Here is a 6,669-nt window from a genome sequence, read left to right on the forward strand (position 1 = left end):
GAGCGGATCCCACTAATGTGACGGCCATGGTGGACTGGCCGGTTCCAAAGAATATAAGGACTTGCACAAGGAGCTTGGCCGCTCTAATTTTTTGCACAAATTTAGCGCAAATTATGCGGAAATGGCACGGCCATTGTCAAATCTACTTAAGATGGGTACGGAATGGTAATGGGACACCGAGCATCGTGAGGCTTTTGATGGGGTCAGAGATAGCCTCTTTTATGCACCAATACTGGCGTTGCCAGACCCCGATCGCTCTATCTTTGTCGTCTGTGACTCTTCGGACGTTGCCAGCGGCTGTGCACTGCTACAAGCAGACGCCGAGGTGCGAGATCGGGCAATCGCGTCCGAATCTCGCCAAGGAGAAGAACTTCCCAGTTCACGACAGGAAATACTTGCAAAGTAGTATGCACTTGTCAAGTTCAGGGTTCATGTGCCAAGCCGTTCGTGATTGACACAGATCATGCATTACTACCCACAGCAACTCAGTCGCCTCACCTCTCACAGAGAATGGCCATGTGGCTTTCTTTCTTCGCAGAATCTAAACTCGAGGTGAAGTATAAACATGGAAAGTAGAATGTTTTGGCTGATGCGTTGTCACACAGATCAGATTATGAGCTTGCTCATGTCAAGAAGCCGACGTCGACTGTGACGGATTTGATCCGCACCGCGTACGCGGGTGATAAAATGATATGTGCGAAGCGCAGCTACAGGCTCTCGGGAGTAAGGACTTCGAAAACTCGGACAAGAGGTCGTCGTCGCGACTGTGTACACTGTTGCACTGATATTTATTAATACTGGATTGCTGTAGTATAGCATCGATTCGACGGATACGCCACGAATTGTGGTTTCTCACGATGAGGTTTTGAAGTTCAGTATCCTCTATGACACCACATAGGCGGTCATCTCGGTCGTGAAAAGACCTACAGCTCTGTGGGGCGCCGCTACTAGTGGACCAATCTGTACAAATGGATGAGGCCCTATGTGCGCACGTGTGAGACGTGTCAAAGAGTGAAGCCCCTTCAACTGCGGCAGCGCCACTAGCCAGTTTGCCGGTACCCTCCGGGTGCTGGCAGACCATGAGTAAAATTTGTGTCTGACCTGCCGAAGCACTCGGCGGGCAACACGGATTTCGTGGTCTTCGTTGACCGCTTGAGCAAAATGGTTAATCTCGCGGCGGTACTGGACACCATTGATGGTGTCGGTACAACGACGCTGTTTGTGGATCGTGTCTTTTGACAACATGAATTCCCGAAGTCGATTGTTTTTGACAGAGACCCAAGCTTCACTGGGAAGTTTTGGTCGACGATCGTCAAGGTGTGGGCACCAAGCTAGATATGTCAACAGCGGACCATCCGTAGATCGATGGTTGAAGTGAGCGCGTGAGTCGCTTCGTCGAGGACGTCTTTTGCCGAGTCTGCACCGAGACTCCGACGCTTTGAGCGCCATGCTGCCACTCGTAGCGTTTGCTCTGATCAACGCAGTGCATTCGTCTACAAGCTAAATGCCGTTCTTCATGAAGGGGCTCATTCATCCTCGCGTGCCGCTGACGCCGCCATCCCATAGTTCGGGGATTGGTGGGGAGGAATAGCCGAGCGGCTAGCTGATGATTGCCCTCTCACTGTTCGTAAAGCAGTCGATGACTTCCATTCTACCAGATTGAGTGTCTAACGTTACGTTTGCGATGCGAAAGCCAAGACAAACAGAAGGATTATGCAGACGGAAAAGGAAGAAAAAATGTTAAAAGTTTTAAGCTCGAAGACCTGTGTGGGAAGAATTTAATGCTCAATACCTTCCCACACAAGCAACTTCTGCTGTTTGAATGCAAAGCTCCGTCCACTGTTTTTCGGACCTTTCAAGGTCGTGGCCAGGCTGGGCCATGCGTATACGCTCAGCCTTCCGAGAAGGATGAACACCCACCTGGTGTTTTATGTGGGCTTGCTTAAGCCCCATCAGGGTTCGGCGCAAGTGAACGCGGAAGCGTTGGCGTCGAAGCGGCGCCTACAGGCGCTCGAGCATTCAGAAGCTGGGCCAGCAGCTGGTTTTGAGCAGGGAGTGCAACAATTTCCGTTTCAAACGGAGCAAGCAGCTCCACCGTCGCACGAAGTAATGTATTTGTCTGCTCGACGGCTAGCAGCCGCTCCAATAGAGATCGATAATCTTCAATGTGAGTCAGTCGGTGCACAAAGTGCTTTAGGCTCCTCGAGGCCTTCCGCACAGCAGTAGACGGCCTTGAAAATATGCTTGGCAGAGTGCCGATATCGACGGACTTTATCCTCTATCGATCAAAGAGCGTCACGAGTCACAAAACGGCGATCGACCCAGTTGTCGTCGCCCGCCGCCGACTCTTCTCGGCGAAAATGGTGGTCTACTATCACGTGAAACGTCTTGTGAGTCGACGTCGTCACCAGGGGTTAAATCCAATATCTTGTGAAGTATTGGGATTACCCCGACTCTGAGAACTCGTAGGAGTTTCAACTGCCACTTTGGCTAGACTGCTCAGACGTTCTGGACGCTTATGATCAGAGGTATCATGACGTTCCGCGTCGTCGTACTCCACGCGCTTCTCGGTAATATTCAGCGAAGCCGAGGGTTATGGCTGAGCTAAAGCTATGGCCTTGAGCTGCTGCAGTCGCAGACTCCCCCTTGTTAGAGGCCTTAGAGCTCGCGGGAGCGTAATGAATCAACCCATTTGTCGCAGGGCGACAATCCAAAGAAGGTCGGCGACGCGCCTTGAGTGTGGTAAACTCAAACCAAAGATGGCGTTCCACGCGTGCGTCCACATACTTGTGGCTCAGCTGTAAGATGGTCAGCGAGGAAAGTTTCCGGTGCCGCTGCACACATCGCTTAAAGGATCTCTTCGTCATCTGCAGTTGTTTCGCCCGGGGCGAGCACCGCAGGATTCGTCCACATCGCGAGTACAGGAGTGCCCTCTCTATGAGCACGAGCTTGAATACTACCGGGATTTCGTAGAGACCAAGAAGCGAGCTCGGAGAGCTTTTTTTCGTCAAGCTCTGCTTGTGTTGTGACCAGGCCCCGACCACGTAGACGCCCAACTATCGAGTGATCACGTCGTTCGCTTCTGTAGCGGGATCCGCCGAGCGGAAGCCGTATTCCACACGAATGTCAATGACCGACCATGGATGCGCGCGCATGAGGGCCGCCCTGCGAACAGCATCAAGCTGTTGCTTCTGTGCCTCGTCAAAGTCGTTGGTAATGACACCACTTCCCCGGAAGTTGAGGGTTTGGGAAAAGGACACGGCGTCCGCAAGGTTCGAGCAGGGCTCACGTCGCGCCGCTGGGGTACCTCGCTTTCTTCTTCTTCCGATCATGGGAGAGAAGTATCCGACTTGCAGTCTACTTCCGCCAAATTCTCGATGAGGTAACCCATCGCTCGTGGCGGGCACGGTACGCGGTCGGGTGTTGACGTCGTGTCTATGTTGTCGGCGTGCGACCCTGTCGCAGACAATGCGCTGCGTGGTACTCGGTTACCGAGAGCTTAGGTTGCACTTCCCTTGAAGCTGCGGAAGTACTGATCGAAGATGCACCAATTGCAGGAGACGAAGAAGGGCTCAGCCCGCGGGCGTTTTTGGTTCCAGCGAGGCTGCTGGGTGTCTTCTGTGTTCTCGACACAGGGCTCATTCTCGACACAGAACTCGTTTGGTAGAGAGTTTGTGAAGATCCTGGTGGCGTTGAGGAGTCTTAGACACGCGAGTCTCGTTCGAGACGACAGTTGAATGTGAACTATCATCTTGGCAGGGGAGAGTGTAAAGGGGTTTCACGAGCCCTGATACGAAGGGTGTGCCTCACACAAAATGGTGTGGGTAACATGAAATGATGTGAGCACACAATGGTGCGGCTATACTTAAAATTGAAGCAGCCAGTAGTTATACATTTAATTATCTTACTATTTAATTGGGAAAGTTTTTAGATCGAGATAGGCGGCATTGCCCCGAGATATACAGTTCTCACTTTGAAAGGCAGAGTTAATTAGCCTTGAGTTATGGTTTTAGTTACACTCAGAGTATGCTGATTGTGATCCGCCACACTCGTACTGATGCTAAGTATAGAACGAATGTCACCGACCTTTACAAAGCTTCCTTTGAGCAAAAGAGCTACGGCACCTACGTTTTCTTTCTACTTTAAATGCATAGCTTCCTCGCATATCTGTCTCCTGCTTTCAATCTATATTGACGAAAGCAACAGAACCGACTATTTATTTTAGTTTTAACCATCATCACTATTGCAAAGTCTTATGACAGCATCTAGTCCGCTTAACTACGGCGCATGTATCTCATTCCAGAATATGTCGGCTCGAGTAAAAACAGACGAGGCTCGTCTATGCATTCGTTGGTGCAACGGGTATGGCGGTCTTACGGACATTGACGAGGGTCAGTTGTCGAAAGACTTGGAAGACGCGAATATGGCGAAGCTTTCAGAGACAACCAAATGCTAAGCATGCAAATTGGAGCTCTTCCAAGCCAGGACTAAGGCAGCTCGCGGATCAGTGAGACTGGCGCGGCTTCTGTGACACTTGATGAACGTGGATACCCCCAAGGCTACGCTCAGTTGAATCCCACACACTGTGGATCAAGAATCCCATGCACTTTGGCGATATTTACAAGCGATAAAAGACCAAGTTTACGTACTGGTGGCGGGTCCGGTTCATGTTGTAGTTAACATGGGTGCAACTCATTCAAGAGCGCTGAAGTTTGAACATACGCAAATTTGTCTCTAACTACTTTATTATATTGTTGCTAATATTACTGTTTGGAGCAAGATACATCAACGCTCAATGCCACTTACGTGTCATAATGGATATCATGCATATAATATTTAGGCCTACAGACGAAAAGTAACTGACAAAACTGGATGTCAAATAGCTCATGTTCCGCGCACCGAGTGGTGCATTTATCGCGTTTGAGGCAATTCTATCTTTTTTGCGACGTTGCAAATCGAAGCTTGACAACATGGTTAAGAAAGTGAATGACCAGTCACCGTATCAAACCTAGCGATAAGAAAGAAAATGACCGACAGGCTATCGCTGCTGAATTGCTGCATCAAGAAGTGACCGCGCACACTTCGCCGCTATTTTTTACTCCGCGACAACCTCAATAACAACAACAACCCTATCAGGGCGAATTAAAAGAACAGAGGTAGAAGAAAGAACTAATAATAACATGGTGTATTCTTTGATGCAATACAAGCGAGCAAAGGAAAGTACGGAAGCGCTACTACCAGCAAATACGCGATGCTCGCTTGTCGTATTAAGAGAGCCATAATGGTGAGTCTAGAGACCAAATTCAAGCTCGCAAACGTAAGTCTCAATGTATTAGCGGTGAAGTCAAACATAACATCAGGAATGGACTTTTTATCTCAAATACAAAATCAATTCCTATATAGTGGATGGCAACGGCTAAAAAGCAAATCTGTCGACCAATCATTACGTTGGGTTGCTAAGCAGTCACAAGTGCCGTAATAGCACTCGGATGCTGTAGACGATCTTCTTTATAACTCGACCGAAAGTACGAGCGTGAAAAGCTGGAAAGGAACTAAGGTACTGTTTTGCAAGGTGCCCTCTTTGAGTACCTGTCGAGTGTTCGCAATAACAAGTTTTGAAAGACGTTAGTTTCGCCGCTTTTGGCAGCGAAAGAACGAGGTAGCAAGTCGTTGACGTGATGTCGAGATGCTGCGGTGGCCGACATGCGCCGCAGCGCTGGAATGTGGGAGACGTGTAGCATCGGATCAAATAAGCTGGATGATGAGAGTGTTGATGGTAGCCGTAGCTAACTTGACGTTCCTTGCTCTAGAATCATTGACGTCGCAGATTTGAGCCCCATGTACATGAGCAGCACGATAGTTATCGATCGCAAAAGTCAAGTCAAGTCCCATTAATTTTGTTATGAGTATGCAACGTATACAATGGCTTCGTGTTGAACAAATGTCATCAAATTGTCGTTATTTTTTATTGTTTTTAATTGATGCATCTAGCTGCTTACAACATGTTGTAACTCGTCATCGACACCAGAAGCGTCGTTGCCTAGTTATCGAAAATCTGTTTAAGGCCTCAATCGACTTATCTGTAGTGTTCATTTTTTTATGACACTTGTACTTCGCTTTTTTCATGCTATCGCATTTGCAAGAGTGAGCTTGACAGTCGAAGAAAAATGCAGTATAATGAAACTCAACATTATGGCGAAGAGCTACATGAAATTAATATTCACCACAAACAAATAATAATTTACTGTATTGATTTAAGCACGTACGAAAATTTACTCAGCTTATGATCATAAATTGTGAATGTTTTATATTTGTCATTCGAGCTTGACGCTGACGTATGCTGAAGATACTCTACCATCTCGTCTCGTGTACATCCATTCCCGCAAAGGAGTTCGTCAAAGGATCTTAAAGTAAAACTAACATTCTTGCGCAACCGTTTGTCGATGAGACTTTGTAGGTATTTTGGCTAGCGATTGGAACGCAAAAAAACCGACACCATACACGTTCCCGACGCCGTTCTAGCCGGCATAAAGCTCGTAAGGGAGCATATATTTCCCAAAAAATTGTGGCTCAACTTCTTTTTTAAGAATTTTGGAACGTAACAGCAATACCGTATCAAGTTTAGTGGTCCCCATCTTGAGAGCTTCAAGTGTGGCATTCGGGACGATT

This window comes from Plasmopara halstedii, assembly GCF_900000015.1.
Source record: "Plasmopara halstedii genome assembly, contig: Scaffold_430, whole genome shotgun sequence".
Taxonomy (NCBI): domain Eukaryota; phylum Oomycota; class Peronosporomycetes; order Peronosporales; family Peronosporaceae; genus Plasmopara; species Plasmopara halstedii.